The sequence below is a fragment of the Diabrotica virgifera genome, chromosome 2 (genome assembly GCF_917563875.1).
Source record: "Diabrotica virgifera virgifera chromosome 2, PGI_DIABVI_V3a".
Lineage (NCBI taxonomy): Eukaryota > Metazoa > Arthropoda > Insecta > Coleoptera > Chrysomelidae > Diabrotica > Diabrotica virgifera.
This window is the reverse complement of record NC_065444.1, coordinates 112,028,226-112,047,609: the sequence shown is the minus strand read 5'-3', so window position 1 is coordinate 112,047,609 and position 19,384 is coordinate 112,028,226.

Here is a 19,384-nt window from a genome sequence, read left to right as displayed (position 1 = left end):
ACATTTGAAATGACTAATTCCCCAATGAATCGCTAGTAATTCCTTAACGATTATAGGTTTATTACATTCTCCTTTATTGAAACTTCTAGATGCGTATGCTATTGTTAGGATGAATTGTTTATTGAAATCTGGATATTTTAGGATCGGTGGCTTCATCAGAGATGATTTAAGCTTATTGAATGCTTTTTCACATTCTTCTGACCAAAAAATTCTACTCCTTATCTTGATAATCTGTTGAGTGGTCTGCATATTTCAGCAAAATTTTGAATAAAACGTCTATAATAGTTATAAAATGCTACGAATCTTTTTGTTTCTTCCGCTGTCTTAGGTGTCGGGTATTGTTCAATCGTTGCATATTTCGCTTTCTCTGGTGATACTCCTTCCTGAGAAAGATCATGACCTAAATATGTTATTTCTCTTTTAAAAAATTGACATTCTCCTGGGTTAAGTTTCAGATTGAATTTTCGACATGTCTCGAATGTCTTTTTCAGGTTGCCTAGGTGATGTTTTTCAGATATTCCTATTACTACTATATCGTCCATGTAAAGAAATGCTTTGTCTGGTGTTAATCCTGAAAATGCTATTGACATCATCCTTGAAAAGCTATTTGGGCTTACATTTAATCCAAAAGGTAATCTGGTAAATTGAAATGCTCCATTTTCCGTGCTAAACGTTGTGTATTTTCTCGATGATTTTTCTAATGGTATCTGGTGAAAACCTGACATTAAGTATATAACTGAAAACCATTTTGCTCTTCCTAGTTGATTCACTATCGAGTCTATTCTTGGTAAAGGAAATTTGTCTGTGACTATTTTTTTGTTCAGTTGTCTAAAATATATGCATAATCTCCATGCTTTATTTCCATCTATCGCTTTTTTCGGTACCAGCATTACTGGGCTGTTGTATTCTGATGTGGAAGGTTCTATTATTCCTTGTTCTCTTAGTTTTTGTACTTGTCGGTTTAATTCCTCTGTTTGTGCATGAGGTGTCCTATAGTTTTTAATATATACCGGAGTTTGGTTTTTAACTCTCAGTTTCTGCTCGTAGAAGTTGTTACATATTAGCATGTCATGCCTTAGGGCGAATATATCTGAATAATCTTCGCCTTAAGATACTAAGTTATCGCGTATGTATTCTGGAATGTCAACTTCAATGATTCCCGTAATTCCTTTTTCCTGTCCTTGCTGTCGTTGATTAGTCTATATATGTTGAATAATTTAATGTCTAATGTTTTGATTGCGTTTGTCCCTACTTTAACTGTTTCGTAGGCTGTGTCCAGAAATTTAATATATGGATTATTACTTGAAATAATTGCTCTCGCTATGAATATTCCTGGTTGTATTTCCTGTTGTTCCACTATCCTGTCGTTCTTCAGCGTTTGAAAAATTTTTACGACTCTGTAAATTTCACATCTAGGCGGTATTATTATCGTGTCATTTTCTATATTGTCCAAAATGTTCGTATTAATGTAACAATCATTGTCCTCTTTAATGTGCATTTTAAGGTTAGCGTAGTCTAGTATGCATTGAAAGTTTGAAATAAAGTCCCTCCCAATGATTCCGTCGGTTGGAATAGGAAAGCTAGGTTCAACTAATTGAAAGATATGCTCAAATCGAGCTCCTTTTATTTCTAGTGTTGTTTCAACTTCTCCCATTGTTTGTAATTCTCCTTTAGTTACTCCTTTTATGTTCGCCTTTGTGTTTGATTTCACATGTTCCTTCATAAAATCTTGTGAACATTTCAGTATTGAAATATTAGCTCCTGGGTCTATGATATATGTATTTGTATGTTCTAGGATTCCTGTTTTCATTCGTACAAAATTCGTTAGGTTTAAGTCGAAGTTGTAAATATTATATTCCACTTCTGACTGTGTACTTCCATTGTTTCGTTCATTCAAAACTCCAACTGCTGGTTTTCTGGTTCCTCTTGGCTGTCCTCTAACTCCAGTAGCCTTACGTTTCTGTTACGTCCTCCTCTCTGGTTCCCTCTGTACGTTTGGTTGTTAAATTGTCTATATCCTCTGTTCGAATAGTTCCTTTGGTTGTCCGTTGCTTCTCCTTCGTTCCGTTGTCCGAAGTTATCTCGTCTTCCTCTATCGTATTTGTTATAGTATCCTCTTTTGTATTGCTGCTGTCTTCTCCTATTTTCATAATTCGTCCTATAATTGAAAACTCTTCTCTGTGTGGTTTCCTCTGTCGTATCAATCGATAAAAATGTGGATACTACTTCCTGCGGTGTTGTGAAATTGCCTGCCTCCAGTATTAACTTAGCTTTATCTGTATTAACATTTCGTTTCATTGTTGCTACCACTGTTTCCGTTGTGTATTTTTTCACTAATGCCAATGGCATTCCTTTCGCTATGTAGGTATGCTACCTTTAACTGTTCCGCTAGTTCCTCTACTTCAGATGCGTACGCTGCTGTATCTTTGTTTCCTTGCCTTTTCTTTGCTAATTTGTCTATTATCGTTTTCGGATTGTCGCCTCTTAATTCTTTCTTCAGTGCCGCGGCTATAAGTGGGATCGTATCCTCTGTGGTTATCAGGTTTCTAGCCTTATTGGTCAATCTTGTCTTTATTAATGTTATCGCTGTTTCTTCATGTCCTTCTGCTATTTTTCCAAGTAGCTCTAATGCGTCTAAAAATGGTTGTAGTTTATCAGTGCTTCCATCAAACTCGTTGGGCAATACCTTGCTTGCAATATTCAAAAATTCGTTAATTGTCAGAACCATGTTTAATATTTTTATATCTTGTTTTACGTCGCCTTTTTCCTCTTCTATTTCCTCGTTAATTTTATCCTCTTCTACTTCTTCGTCGCTTTGTTCTTCCTCTATTTCCTTGTCGATTGGCTGATGTATTGAACTTGGAACTAGTGTTCTTAAGTTTACAGCTTGAAATGAGCGTATAACTTTGTCTTTGATTCTTCAAAAATATTTGTTGCACGCTTCTCTTTGTTTGTCCGATAGCGCTTCCCAATTTTTCTTCGTTAAGTGTTTGAATTTGTTATACAATTTAATTAACTGTGTCGTTACTTCTTCTTGTATATCCTTAGATTTAGGTACTTTCTTCTTCAAGACCCTTCTACTTTGTCTTATTACTTCTTGCGTAATCTCCTCAACTATTTTGACGAAGTCTTCCCAAGTAACTTTGTTGCTACTCATTTATTCATAATTTTCCTATCCTTATTCCTGTACTCGTACCGAACGCATAAATTTGATAGTCTTACGATGTATAGTAAATATATATGTATATAAAATATTATGTCAAAAATAGTAAAAATATAGTAAATTGCAATAAAAATCATTATATCAATCAATATAAATCACCATAAAAATCAGTAGACAAATCAAAATGTCATAAAAATCAGTAGGTAAAATAATAATTGGATAAAAAGTCGGTAAAGATAAAAATATATGCTAGTAAATATATAAAAATCATATAAAAATGTATCATTACGTCCTATAAATAACCATAATACTTGAGAAAAGAAATTCCCTATAATACCAATAAGGTAATTAAAATAGTAGTCCTTTCTTTAACGACAAAATATCGCAAAACCTCTAAATTTTAAAGAACCGCTTAGATTGACATGAAATTTGGCACACACATAGCTAACATGTCAAAGAAAAAAAGAGATATTGTGCCGATATGTGCTTTTGCCCTGGGGGTGGTTTTCACCCCCTCTTGGGGGTGAAAAAATATTCGTCCAAAGTAAGTCAGGAAATGGATAAACTGGCTAATTTTAAGGCTATGGGTACATAATTCGCAAATATTTTACGTGTATCCCTACTTTTTCTGTCTTTACACGGCAAATTACGTGTAGTAAAATTCACACTGGTATGGATATGTAAACATTACTAGAATGTCATTCTACTTGAAAATGTCATCATTAATTTAAAGAGATGGGTTTTGAATGTTCTTGGATAACTGTTATTTTTTTAATTGCAAATTATTAATTCAGTTAATGAATGTGATAATTTTTTCACTAACTATGTATTCAGTTATTGTAATAATTTATTTGTACAACAGAGACTAATACTCAATCGAAAAAAGAGAAAAAGTGTTACAGTGATTTTTTAATAATATATTGTTATGGAACGCTTACAATTTTGAACATCTTTAACAACAAAATACTTGGATCACAGAATATATTATCCTGATGTATTCTCTGCTTGGATCTTCCACAAATAATACACAATAAATAACTTTTTATTAAGTTCACGTCTTAAATCAATTATTTATCAAATACAATATCAATAATATTTAATCAATAACCCAACATATTCCCGATGCAATGTCAAATATTTAAAATTGTCACTGATTGTCAGTGTCTGACTGACAATATATGCTGACAATATTATATTCGGCTGAGTGCGTTGTAAGATAAAGATAGATTTGGAAAATATTACCACGGCATTGTGTTTATTTTTTTCGAATCCTGAAAAAACCAATAAATATTTTTGAAAAATTTAAACGCAGAATGAAAGACTAAATTATTACCGAGGGCCGAAAGTCCCCTAGAATAAATAAAAAGTTTATTTTGAATGATATATTTGAAATTAAAAATCACACTAAATTTTCTCTTAGTTTTTACCCCTGTAACTTATTAAAATAAACATTATAGAAGTTCTCAGGGACTTTCGGCCCTCGCTAATAACGTGGTCTTTCATTCTGCGTTTACATTTTTCAAAAATACTTATTAGTTTTCTCAGGATTCGAAAAAAATGAATCCCCATTTGAATAGCATTGCAGCCGAAAATACGTACCGATCCTCTTAAGTAACTTTTGTTCTATAGAGTTTTTTCACTAAGCCAATACTTTTCGAGTTATTTGGCAGTGAATATGTTCATTTTTTCAACAAAATAACCATACTTTTAGACGGTTTTTCGCAAATAAGTCAAATAGTAAGTATTTTGTCGAAAAAACATTATTAGCAAAAATATAGCCTGTAAAAAATTAAAAAAAAAATGGTGTATATATCACGTCTCTGTACCTAGTAGAAGCAGAGTTATAGCTAATGAAAAATAGGTTCATATTCGTCAAATTCCAAATGGAATATTTTAACGTGAAATAACCAAAAATGAAGCACATTTCGGGGAAAACTTATTACAAATTATTTAAAGTGTTTAAAAAAAGCTTCATTTTTGTTTTATAAAAAAAATTTCTAGCATCAAAAGTAAACAAGTTACGCTCAAAATAAAGTTGGTCCCTTTTTGTTTTGGTAAAAAAATCGACAAAATCACCCCCTAATTAGTATCTTACATGAACTTAATCGTTACGACTTCACAAGTTTCTTGACTCGTGTATGTATTGTTTATATGATCTGTAAGTTTCATCGGTTCAAAGTCCTTATTAATGAAAAGGCTGTAGTAAAAAGGGGTTGAACGAGTCACTGATCACGAATGTATGCAAATTTAGAAACACCAAATCTTAATCAATTTTTGTCTAACAGAAAAACCAAATAATACATGATATTCAGAAAAGCAATGCTGACTTTTTTTGTTTTTTGAGATTTTTGGTATCTCTAACAATTTTTAAGTTATTTTGAAAAAAAGCATATTTTTCAAAATTAAAATTTTTAAAAATTTTATTTTAAAACCAAATTTTTTCAAAAATGAGCATTTTGAATCAATGAAACTTAAAGATCATATAGACACAACATAAGTAAAATAATTTGTGGAGCGGTAACGATTAATTTCATTTAAATTGCTAATTAGGGAGTGGTCTTCCCGATTTTTTTTTGTCAAAACAAAAGGGACCAACTTTATTTTGAGCATACTATTCACTCGCAAATAACTCGAAAACTGTTGACTTGGCGAAAAAGCTCTATAGAGCCAAAAGTTACTTAAAATTAGTCAGTTTACCCATTTCCGGACTTATTTTGGACATATATTTTTCACCCACAAAAGGGGGTGAAAGTCACCCCCAGCGCAAAAGCACACATCGGCACAATATCACTTTTTTTCTTTGACATGTAAGCTATACGTATACCAAATTTCATGTCAATCCAAGCGGTTCTTTAAAATATAGAGCAAAAACCGTGAAAGAATGTACTATAGAATAGGTAGATAAAAAAAATAGGTAAAACTTAGATTATGTGTATCTTAAATTATGATTATATTATTATTATATTGTGAATTACGACTATATCGTGGAAATACTATAAGAACAGGTAATATGGACTTACCACTTTAAACGTCAATGTTCGCTGTTGATCTCGCCAGTCCACGATGAATGTTCCTCTTGAGGTTCCTTCTGTGGGCCTTCCATAGTGACCCCGCCAATCTTATAATCAGAACTGCCGTAATTATGTAAAGCAGCACCTTCAGCTCCGTATCGGGTTTGACGTCCTTACTCTTGACGATGAAGTTGCTGTTCACTACTCCATTCTCCTGGACTTCATCCTTGGACGACTTTCCTCCCATTCTCGTCCCATAAGTTCTTGCCTGGCCTTAGATCGCCATATGGTGGTTCCTGTTTATCTAAACCATCTCAGATAATTGAGGGGTGGTTACCATAAGGGTTGATGAAGTAACAATACTCACTGTAAATTCATTTATTGGTACGTTGAAGTAACTACGGTAAAGAGCTGGTGGTATAATATTTAGTAGCTGTGATGTTTACCCGTTGCTGGGATCTCAAATACCAACGACTAATCTTTTCGCAATGAAATTAGAACTAAGAATGTGGATTCCCCTGTTTACTGTTTTGGTATAGATAAAAGTGAGAGTGTTTTTATTAAAAATGCTGTGTCGACTTGATTATAAATAAAGGATACTATTTGTTATTGCAAACTGACCTTGTATCGAAAGCCGATACAGGTGTGGTAATATGGGTCAATCATGTTTACTATAAACAAACGTATTTAACATTTAACTATTAAAAGAATTTGTCTTGTACTTAATAAGATGATTATTAAGAGATGCAGTGTATCCCAATACACTATTGATGACAGGATAATATCCCTTAAAATGAGAATATCCACCAATACCCTACACCTTGTCCAGGTATATGCTCCTACAACAGCTGCACAAGAAGAAGACATCAACAGGTTCTATGGTCGTCTAGAAGAAACTGTTCGCGCTATTCCAAATCGTGAACTCGTCATAATTTTAGGAGATTTTAACGGCAAAGTGGGGTCATCTAATGAAATATTGAAGGAGTGCTGGGCAAAAATGGACTGGGACAGAGAAATGAGAATGGCGACCGTGTGTAGAACCGTGTGTAGAAAAACATCTTACAATTACAAACACGTTATATCAACATCATCCACGAAGATTATACACATGGCGCAGCCCAGATGGACGAACAAGGAATCAAATAGACTACATCCTAATAAGATCAAGATGGAAGTCGTCGTCCATCAACTGTAAAACATATCCTGGCGCAGACTGTGGAAGCGATCATCAACTCCTGGTATTGAACGTTCGACTTCGTTTTATAGTCCCCAAAAGAAGACCTCAGAGAAAAGTCATGTCTCTGAAAAGTCCATCAAAAATCAATGACTTCCAACAAAACCTAGAAAATGCTCTTTCTTTAGACCAAGTAGATAGTGACCCTGAGAGCACTTGGATCTATCTCAAAGATAAGGTAATCGAGGCTGCAAAATACGGTGAGGCAGTGGTTTTCACTGGCCGTAAGCCATGGATATCCGATAATACGTGGACTGTGATTCAACGCAGAAAAGAACATAAAACTAGATACAGAACAAACGATGAATACAGAGCATTATCGAGAGAAATCAGAAAACAGTGCCGCAAAGATAAAGCTGATTACATCTCTCAAATATGCAGAGAGATAGAGGAACAAGGCTGTCGAAATGAACCGAGGGACTTATTCCAGAAGATCAAACTCATTACCAGAGAATTTAAACCTCAAACGTGGTCTGTAATAGATAAGGAAGGTAATTTAAAGACCGATACTGATGAAATATTGGAAACATGGCGAAACTACTGTGGCGAGCTATATAAAAATAACGAGGTATCAGCAGAAAATCAGTGGTCTTCTGACTACCCTAGAGAACCTACTGTCTTACTCGCTGAAGTCAAAGATGCAATTAAATCACTAAAGAGAAATAAATCCCCAGGCATTGATTCAATACCATGTGAAATACTACAGTTACTAGGTGACAAAGGATTACATATCATCCATTCTATCTGTGTAGATGTTTGAAATTCAGGAAAATGGCCATCTGATTGGTGTAACTCAATTTATATTCCACTACACAAAAAAGGAACTACTACCAGATGTGAAAACTACCGCACACTGTCACTAATAACACATGCTAGTAAAATCTTGTTGCATATCATCAAAAACAGATTAAAAGCCTATCTACATTACCAAATACCTCAGGAACAAACAGGGGTTTGTAAAGGGTAAAGGTACAAGGGAGCAAATCCTGAACCTGAGACAACTCATTGAAAAGTCTAGAGAATTTCAAGTACCTATGATTATATGCTTCGTTGACTGCCAAAAGGCATTTGAATGTGTAAGCTGGATAAATCTGTGGTCAATTTTAATAGAAATGGGCGCACAGATGCATCTGGTGACACTTGTTAAAAATCTGTACCAGTCTAATATAGCGAGAGTACGGCTAGATCAGAAGTTCTCAAACCAATTCAAGACCGAGAGAGGTGTTAGACAAGGATGCGTGTGGTCACCTGACTTATTTAACATTTATGGTGAACATGTCATGAGGATGGTTTTAGAAGGATGGGCCGGTGGAGTAACAGTAGCTGATAGGAAAATCTCCAATTTAAGATTTGCTGATGACACTACACTTATAGCAGCAAATGAGCAAGAAATGCTTGATCTTCTGCGAAGAGTTGAGTACGAAACAATAAAGTTGGTCTGAAAATCAATAAAGCTAAGACAAAAATAATGGTGGTCGACAGATTTGACACTATTCAACTGACTAACATATTACAGGAATACCAGATAGTAAACACCTTTGTCTATCTCGGGTCTAGTATAACTAACGATGGTAACTGTGAAGCAGAAGTTCGGAGACGTATTGGTATGGCAAAAAATGCGATGAGTCGCCTAACTAAAGTTTGGAAAGACAGATCTATCTCTAAAAATATCAAGATGAGACTGGTGAATGCCCTTGTATTCTCAATATTTCTATACGGAGCAGAGACTTGGACTCTTCGCGCATGCGAGCGCCAAAAAATGGATGCCTTTGAGATGTAGTGCTGGAGAAGAATGCTGCGCATACCTTGGACAGCTCATAGGACAAACGTTTCCATTCTAAACCAACTCAATATTAAAAAAAGGCTGTCCATAATATGTCTGCAACGAATTCTGCAATTCTTTGGTCACATGGTTCGCAGAGGTGACGACAGTTTAGAGAGAATAATTGTTTCTGGAATCGTTCCGGGGAGAAGATCAAGAGGACGATCACCAAGTAGCTGGTCTGACCAAATAAAGCATTCAGCTGGAAACTCATTCTGCGAAGCTCTTAGAGCAGCTGAAGGTAGAGACCAATGGAGAAACATTGTTAGGATAATTGGAAGAAATCACGATCCTCAGTAATGGGGAAATGACAGGAGAGGGAGATAATTCCCTGTATATTATTATTATCCAAAACATACGTTTTGAATTGGCCGCCAAATGTTTTAGTTTTGGTTCCACTATGTGCGGAAACTTTCTCCCTAATTGCTAATGTGGGAGTTTCCGTAATGAGTAAGTTAGGTTTGGATCTGGATTTTTTTCCATGAAAGATTTGTCAAATGTTTCAAGTTCTCGTCTACAGAGCGTGCAGCGTAAGTCCCAATGAAACAGTCCACTAAGAAAGTCTTTTATGAATCCGACCTGGCCATAGTTAGTTTTCCTCAGAACTTAAGTCCTACTAGCACATGTTAATGGGGCAATATATATTTTGTCGTGTGCGTGACCGGTTGTGATTTACTAATGAACGTTATATTATCTTAAAACCCAGTTATATCAGCACTGTTTTAACTGGATTTGAAGTCAACATCATACCGACACAATATCAATCTCAGTTATATCAGCACACCACCAGCAAATGTCAAGCTACCAATAAGTGTGTGAAATGCATATGGATCAAAGCTTAGAGTAGGGAGAATTTTACATTTCCTTGGAAGTGGAATTTACATACAAGTGTAAAATTCTCCCTACTCTAAGGATCAAAGCATGAAACAATTCACATTCAGACACCATGCGCATGACATTTATGGAAATTCATAGAAAGGATAAACCAGCCTAAGGAGGTAGAATCAGTTTAGTAACAACTTGGTTTAAAATTAAATAATGCCTTATCAATTTAGTTTACGGAAATAGACTTGCCGACATTAGTAGTAACGGTGTAACAAGGATGATCCTAAGGGGGGGTTACAAATACTGAAGGGTCTCTAGGGGGTATGGACTAATAAATGTGTTAAGCGTATCTAGCTCAAAGTACATCCCAATGGGAGGGGGTTAAAACCCCCCAAATCCCCTGTTACACCAATGATTATTAGGGATTTAAATAATATTAACAGATTAACATAAAAATAGTAACTATATTATATATCATTAAAAAATATTATTCAGGAATTATTTTCTTGTGACGTTTTAATATTATTTACTATCTTCAATGGGAATTCACAATTTCAGTTGAAAATACGATAAATTTGACGTTTCAATACCTATTTCGAAAATCGTTCTCAAAATATCATTCTTAAAAAAAATCCGAAATGGAAATTGAAACCTCATAAGGAACGTAATCCCAAAAAATGAGAATACGTTTGAAAAAATAAAAGAGAATGTACAGTGAGCACGTAACGGTTGGAATAAATTAATGTTTTCATTTATGGGCGATTTTAGAAATAAATCCCGAAACAGGTCGATTTTATTTTTAAATCAAAATTTTTTGGCATTATTGACGTCATCCATATTGGCGTAATGACGTAATCGATGATTTTTTAAATGAGAATAGAGTTGTGTGATAGCTCATTTGAAAGGTTATTCAATTCTCTTTTCGATAATATAAACATTAATATAATTATTTATATAGGGTATCCAAACAATTTTTTTGAATTAACTATTAATTCAAACAAAAACAAAAATGTATGTAATTTATTTAACTCAAAATAGCATTTTACTGCTGTCAGAAAACAGGAAAAAATGTTTTTCGCTTAAGTTAAACGTTCAAACTGCCAAGAGGCAGGTGGGTGGCAGTTTTAATATTTTTTTGTAAAGTAAAACAATTTTTCCTGTTTTCTGACAGCAGTAAAATGTTATTTTGAATTACATAAATAACATACATTCTTCTTTTTGTCTCAATGTTAATGTCTCAAGTTGTGTTAATGTTTACATTACTGAATAGATAATTTAATAAGCTTTCAGACGAGCCATCACACGACCCCTATTCTCATTAAAAAAATCATTGATTACATCATCACACCCAGATGGATGACTTCACTAGTATATATGCCAAAAAATTATAATTTAAAAATAAAAATCGACCTGTTCCGAGATTTATTTCTAACATGGCCCATTCCCGAAAAAATGATTTTACTCCAACCCTTTACGTGCCCACTGAATATTATTAAGGGGTAGGCACAAAATCTTGGTCTAATGCTATTTAAATGGATCAATTTTTTTTTCGAATCCTGAGGCCGAATGAAATATTACATTATTACCGAGGGCCAAAGTCACTGAAAAGTTCTATACCCCAGGCTGTGGGTGAAAAACGTGATATAATTCAGGAATTTTTGAAACCTATCAGGTGTTGTAAAGGACGATGCCAGGAATAACTTATACTAAAATGTGACCAAAAATATTGTGAGCCTTTTTTTATTGCGATTTTCATTTGTTAAATTTGCAATTTTTAAAGATTTTTAATTTTGCAGCTTAGGATATTGATTCTAGAGAAAAACTTTTTAATAGAAAGTTGTAGTAAATTAAAAAAACCTACAATTTGAGCTATGGTAAGTTTAATTTCGTTTATTGGTTATTGCAAAACAGCCTGCGAAAAGTCCAAAATGGCCGTTTTTTTACAATTGCGTTATTTGCGTTATTTATTGTACAAATATTTTTTTTATTTTTTAAAGCTTTAAAATGAAGTTCTTTCAATTCCAAACATAAAAAAATTGTACGGCCGGATTAACGAATTTGTCGCTTAGATATTGTAAATTGTTTATCCCAAGAGGTCAAATGTCGAAGGATATAACTTTTTGAAAAAAATTGTAGAGAGTTGGTGAAACATCCAACCTCCTTCTAAAGAGTTATGTTTTCATATTCTGATGTAAATAAATGCGTAAAACATTTTTAAACCTCTAATTTTTGGGTTTGAAAATAAGGGGGCATATTTCGTTATAAACATTTCGAGCTGAAGCGGCCCTGTACATCCTATGAGTTTTTAACTTACAGATTATTGTTGCTGAACACGAAACGAAGATTTATAAAAAAATAAAAAATCTCTACGACCAACTGAAGCCGAGCTAAATGTTGGGTTTGAAAATAAGGGGGCAAATTTCGTTATAAACATTTAGAGCTGAAGCGGCCCTGTACATCCTATGAGTTTCTTACTTACAGATTATTTTTGCTGAAGACGAAACGAAGATTTATAAAAGAAAATAAAAATTTTCTACAACGAACTGAAGCCGAGATAATTATTTCTTTTTTCTTAAATCGTAGTGCCTTTATTTATAATAATTAAGAAATTATTTTACAGTCATTGACTAAAGAAAGACTTATATTATATTAAAATAAAAATTATTATAAAATACAGTTACATTTAATTATTAAAAATTATTTTTAAAATTAGCTCGCTTCAAATCCGCGCGCTCGGAAAATTTTTACGTAACTTGTATTAAATTTTGACCGAAAACAATTTAATAATATTACCATTATAATATACAGTCTATTAACCACTGTATTTGTTTTTCTTGATAAACTTTTATATGTGAAATCTCATTTCTGAAGAAATAATACATATTACAAAAATGATATATTATATATGAAATATATAACTATATTTTTAATTTTCTCATTGTTATATAAATATAATAATAATAATGTTACTTCTTATTATACAATATAAAACTTTTTCTTCTTGTAGTGACTATCCGTTTTGGATGTTGGCGACCATCATGGCAATTTGGCAAACCCCATTTGGAAACTGAGAACCAGGAAGGCGAAGGATTACCTTGCTAGAAAATTTACGTACGTCGTTCAACACAACAACTACAAATCTTTTTAGAGCAGCAGTACCGATTTAGTGTGCAAGTACAGATTGCCATGATGGTCGCCAACATCCAAAACGGATAGTCACTACAAGAAGAAAAAGTTTTATATTGTATAATAAGAAGTAACATTATTATTATTATATTTATATAACAATGAAAAAATTAAAAATATAGTTATATATTTCATATATGTATCATTTTTGTAATATTATTTCTTCAGAAATGAGATTTCACATATAAAAGTTTATCAAGAAAAACAAATACAGTGGTAAATAGACTGTATATTATAATGGTGATATTATTAAATTGTTTTCGGTCAAAATTTAATACAAGTTACGTAAAAATTTTCCGAGCGCGCGGATTTGAAGCGAGCCGGGCGATTTGCAAAATTTGGCCGCTCGCAAAAGCACCGGATTTAAAAATAATTTTTAATAATTAAATGTAACTATATTTTATAATAATTTTTATTTTAAGGTAACATAAGTCTTTATTTAGTCAATGACTGTAAAATAATTTCTTAATTGTTTTAAATAAAGACACTACGATTTAAGAAAAAGAAATAATTATCTCGGCTTCAGTTGGTTGTAGAAATTTTTTTTTTTGTAAATCTTCGTTTCGTCTTCAGCAACAATAATCTGTAAGTTAGAAACCCATAGGATGTACAGGGCCGCATCAGCTCTAAATGTTTATAACGAAATTTGTCCCCTTATTTTCAAACCCAACATTTAGCTCGGCTGCAGTTGGTCGTAGAGATTTTTTATTTTTTTATAAATCTTCGTTTCGTCTGCAGCAACAGTAATCTGTAAGTTAAAAACTCATAGGATGTACAGGGCCGCTTCAGCTCTAAATGTTTTCAACGAAATTTGCCCCCTTATTTTCAAACCCAAAAATTAGAGTTTTAAAAATGTTTTACGCATTTATTTACATCAGAATATAAAAATATAACTCTTTAGAAGGAGATTGGATGTTTCACCAACTCTCTACGATTTTTTTTTCAAAAAGTTATAGCCTTCGACATTTGACCTCTTGGGATAAACAATTTATAATATCTAAGCAACAAATTCGTTAATCGGGCCTTACAATTTTTTTTTATGTTTGGAATTGAAAGATCTTCATTTTAAAGCTTTAAAAAATAAAAAAAATTATTTGTACAATAAGTAACGCAATTGTAAAAAACGGCCATTTTGGACCTTTCGCAGGCTGTTTTGCAATAACCAATAAACGAAATTAAACTTACCATAACTCAAATTGTAGGTTTTTTAAATTTACTACAGCTTTCTATTAAAAAGTTTTTCTCTAGAATCAATATCCTAAGCTGTAAAATTAAAAATCTTTAAAAATTGCAAATTTGACAAATGAAAATCGCAATTAAAAAAAAAGATCACAATATTTTTGGTCACATTTTAGTATAAGTTATTCCTGGCATCGTCCTTTACAACACCTGATAGGTTTCAAAAATTCCTGAATTATATCCTGAAATCGACCTATTTTTCACCCACAGCCTGGAGTACATACTATAAAGTTTATTTAAATAAGTTACAGGGCCAAAAAAAAAAAGATCAAATTTAGTGTGATTTTTAATTTCAAATATATTATTCAAAAAAACTTTTTATTTATTCTAAGAGACTTTCGGCCCTCAGTAACAAAGTAATATTTCATTCTGGGTTTAATTTTTTTTTAAATATGTATTAGTTTTCTCACTTTTCTCAGGATTCGAATTTTTTTTAGTTAATAAAACTCCAACAGGAATCTTATGATTATTGCTATCTGATCATTTACTATGATCAATAGGCAAGTAAGTTCTCTCTACAAAATATTCGAAAAAAATGAATACATTTAAATAGTATTGGACCAAGATTTTGCGCCTACCCCTTAAGAGATCTGTTATAAATAATTACTAAAAAATGAGTATGATTATAGAGACATCTGTTAATAAACTACTATGCATATTTGTATAATGTAATAATTAAATATTTTACAAACATTAACGCTTTTGACGCATTGATAATGACAGTTTTAAGTATACAATATATTCGAACGTTTGGTATCTAGATAAATCAGTGTTTTTAGTGATGTACTAACTTTAAACCTTTGAGGGGAGCCAAATTGATATTGGGCACCCCTATAAAAAGTCTAGACTCTGCCACATAATCTTCCCTCGGGGTTAGGATTTCTGTTTGTTTATGGAGGCTACAGTGGAAGATGCAAAAACATTTCATCTTTAGCCTTAACATCTGCCCATGACTTTTACCTAATTAAATATGGCGCTAAAGAAAAGAGACTATACATTTAGTTGTAAAGGTACCTTTGAGTAGTCATTGCTGTCGGTAAATTTATTAAAAAAGGGGTTTACTTGATTTATGATTGTGCACTTACGTGGTTTTGCAATTTTGCATTTTTGTCTTTTTAGCTTAATATTATTAATATTAATTTTAGTTTGTTGTCGGTAAATTGAATTTGGTATATACCTAATTTTTTTTATTCAAAACAAAGCCGCATCCTCCCAAAGGATATTAGCGATATAACGGTTGTAATTTACAATGTACAAATACTAGTAATATAACAATGGTAATACCTAGTAGGTACTTACATGATTAAATTTTGTACAACATATTGATACAAGATATATGTATAACCTATTAGTTTTCTGTAAACAAAGTTCTTTCCCAGTAACGTTTGCAAGCTGTTCGAAATGCTATATAGACGTCTTTCACTAGTATATTTAGGACAATCAATTAAGAAATGATCTGTACTGTCTGCTACATTACAAACGGAACATTTTGGAGCTTCGCTGTTTGTAAATAGGTGTGCGTGTGTATACCATGGCCTAGTCTCAGACGTGTTGAGATTATTTGGGATTTTCTGCTTATTGCTGTTGGTTGCCACGGAGAAATATCACTGTTAATCAGTTTTAGTTTCGAAACAGAATTTTACCACTCCCGGTTCTACGCACTTAACAATTTATTTTTGAACAAGGCTTTTAAATCACTTGCCACACTCCGATATTCGACCTCCGATTTGTCATTACCGATAGCATCGCAAGCACTTACATGTGAATGTTATTTTTGACTTAATTGAGAAGTGTCACTCTCACTGTCAGAGTAAGAAATTTCTTTACCAATCTGAAGATACATTTTCTTCTTAACAGACGCTAATTTGCGCTTTATACTTCTATCTTTTAAGTGAAGATAAACTTTTGTGAACATATCAGTTAGACTGACGTAATCTTTTGTGTATTCTTGAATGATACTCAAGGGATCAGCAGAGCCGGTAATGTTAGTTAGAAGCATATCCAGTTGGTTGTAATCAAGAACGAAAGATGGAGAATGATTTTCAATAAACGTTTTTGCGGGTTCTAGCAGCAGTGATACAGAGTTATTACTACTTTCCGTTGAAACAGTTTTAGTTTTCTTGATTTTTTGCCGAATTTTAGGCTCACGGAACAACTTACATTCTGCTGAAGAAGACTAGACTTCAGGTGAAGTTATATCATCAACGGTGCACTTATGAGGGTTGGATTCTTGAGCAATGTTTGTTATCGTGGTTGTTGTGTTTGAATTGTGGGATGCTAACATCGGTTCTTCTAAAAGTTGATATACATGTTGGGAATCTGCATTGCTGGGAATGTGGGAGATTAACATTGCTTCTGATAGTGTATGTGTTTGTTGTTGCGAAACTGCATTATCTAGGCTGGGTAAAGATTTTTCATTATATGAATGTTGCTCTTTTAGAACTGTTCATTCGGAACACTGAGATGCTTTGTGGCGAGGCTTCTTGCAATTGTAGCAGACCAAACTATCTTGTGATATGAAAATCCTATAAAAGGTATTATCAAACTTAAATAGAAATGCTTCCGGAAGTGTTAAATTGTGGAGACTGATGTATATTTATCTCCTAAAGCTGAGAATATGGTTATATTCAGGTAAGGTGGCACTAATTTTAAGGAATGTCATAAGTGAAGCCGGTACTAAACCAATATTTTGTAATTCGTTGATTAGTATTTCATGAGGTATGGAGGGGCATATGTTGGAGAAGACAATTCTCTCTGCTGGTGATATTAATTTCCTATACTGATCTTCTACACTTAGCCCAGCCGCACACCAAAGAAACATGAAACGAAAAACATGAAACATGAAACGAAAAACATGTTTTATGAACCTAAAACACTGCTAAACAAATCTCAAAGTCCGCCTACCAATGAAACGAGTGTGATTCATGCTCATGACACATTTTTATTTTCGGAGAGTTTCATAAATGGGCGGAAGTTTATTTGTTTAGCACTGTTTTATTTCCATGAAACGTAATTTACGTTTCATCTTTCTTTGGTGTGCGGCTGGGCTTATAGTTATCGACTATAATTAGGCACAAATGCACAATTTATAACTCTGTTTTACCGCTTAAAAATAACAATTTTACGAAGCCGTGTTAGGAACAACATTACTTATCTCCATGCAGGGCCGAACCGTCTACCTAATTTTTTGTCTTACTAAAAATTATTAATTAACCTAAGTAAATGTAAATAGGTTACGATGGTTATATTTAACAAATGGGAAGAGGAATTTCGGTTGGGGCAATCGTTAACATAGTTCGTAGAAATACATTTACGGAGTTTCATGTATCTATTTACGGGTACAATTATGTTACAATACCATTCAATTGTTAAAAGCATCTTGCCGTATTTCCGTCATCATTTGCCAAACCTCTCTGTCCAAGGCATTGTCTTCTTGTAAATTGCGGTCGTACATCGATCCCTGACGCTCTCATTCCACGACCTTCGCGGGCTACCCCGCTTTTTTCTTCCTGGTGGTCTTCACTGAAATATTTGTTTAGGCCATCGTTCTTCAGGCATTCTTAATAGGTGTGCAAAACATTTCAATGATCTTCTTTCTATTCTATCTACTACCGATTCCTCAGCGTTCATTCTTGTTCTTACTTCTTCGTTAGTTTTCCTTTCCCACCTTGGAAATTCTTGCACTTCTTCTTATATAGTCCATTTCTACGGCTAGTAGTCTTCTTTTCAGATCTGCGTTGAGTCCATACTTCCGAGCCATAACACAATACCGACTCCACTATTGCTCTGCCCACCTTTTTTGTTTTTATTAGCAATATTCGTATACCACCACAGAGAATTCAAGGTTTCACACAATTTTTCTGATTTTTCCGGGTTCTCTACTTTATCTCTGCTCCCCCAATCCGGTCTTGTCAAACAATGCTCACAGGTATTTAAATGGTTCCACCTGATCAATGTTAATGTCATCATTGACAAGGATTTGAAACCGAGTATCGCTGTTTACTACCAAATACTCTGTTTTTGTTAGACTCACTTGCAGTCCCCACTTTTGATACTTATGATATAACCTTTTCATCATAAATTCTAGATCGAAAGCATCCTGAACTACACTGGGATGCAAAATTATCCGGACACCTAAAAAATTGGTCATTTTTGATGTCTCCAATTTCTTGAACCTGTTGTCCGATTTAAGTGATTTTTTTAATATATTAGAGCCTTATTTTTTAACAATATCGCTGTAAGAGTATTATTGCTAAACTGTTAAATTTTCATTGTATACCGGGTGTACCAATCAAACTATGTTATTTTCTCAAAGTTCGCATCACCCTGTGGGAATATTCTAGCATTTATAAAATACTGAAATTAAAATCCAACTATAGCCTCATGTTTTCTCAACATTTTGTTTTTCGATTCATTCGCTTTCATTAGACCATAAAAAAGTTAGGTACTTTAACAACTAGCCATCTTTTTGATCAACACAGTGTGTTTTTAAATAAGTATGACATACTTTAAGGAGTAATTCTGCATGAACAAATAATGATAGTTTGCTTTATAAACGGTATGTTTGCAAATGCTTCGTTTCTGAGATAGAGGGTGTTGCAATTTTTCTTACAAACTGAAGATTTATTTATTGCTTAAAAACCGGTCGAGATATGCAAATGAAATTTGGTGGGTTTTAAGACGTAGTTATTGTACATTTTTTGACATACAACTAAGAAATTAGTATTCACCATTGGCGCCCATACGGGTAATATGAGCCGTCATATTATCCGTATGCGCGCCAATGGTGAATATTTAATTCCTGCTTGTATGTCAAAAAATGTACAATAACTACGTCTTAAAACCCACCAATTTTCATTTGCATATCTCAACCGGTTTTAAAGCAATAAATAAATCTTCAGTTT